Consider the following 623-nt stretch of genomic DNA (forward strand, 5'->3'; position numbering starts at 1 on the left):
CTGAAATTGAAGAAAGTGGAGAAAACCACTAGACCATTCAGGTATGACCTAAATCAAATCCCTTATACTATACAGTGGAAGTGAGAAATATAAGGGACTAGATCCGATAGAGAATCTGATGAACTGTGGATGGAGGTTTGTAACATTGTACAGGAGACAGGAATCAAGACCATCCCCAAGAAAAAGAAATGCAAAAAAGCAAAATGGCTGTTTGAGGAGGCCTTACAAATAGCTCTGGAAAGAAGGGAAGCAAAAGGCAAAGGGGAAAAGGAAAGATATACCCATTTGAAAGCAGAGTTCCAAATAATAGCAAGGAGAAATAAGAAAGCCTTCCTCAGCGATCAATGCAAAGAAATAGAGGAAAACAACAGAATGGGAAAGACTACAGATCTCTTCAAGAAAATTAGAGATATCAAGGGAACATTTTATGCAAAGATGGGCTCAATAAAGGACAGAAATGGTATGGACCTAACAGAAGCAGAAGATATTAAGAAGAGGTGGCAAGAATACACAGAAGAACTGTACAAAAAAGATCTTCATGACCCAGATAATCACAATGGTGTGATTACTCACCTAGAGCCAGACATCCTGGAATGTGAAGTCAAGTGGGCCTTAGAAAGCAT

This window comes from Bison bison, unplaced genomic scaffold (assembly GCF_000754665.1).
Source record: "Bison bison bison isolate TAMUID 2011002044 unplaced genomic scaffold, Bison_UMD1.0 scf7180017864145, whole genome shotgun sequence".
NCBI classification, from domain to species: domain Eukaryota; kingdom Metazoa; phylum Chordata; class Mammalia; order Artiodactyla; family Bovidae; genus Bison; species Bison bison.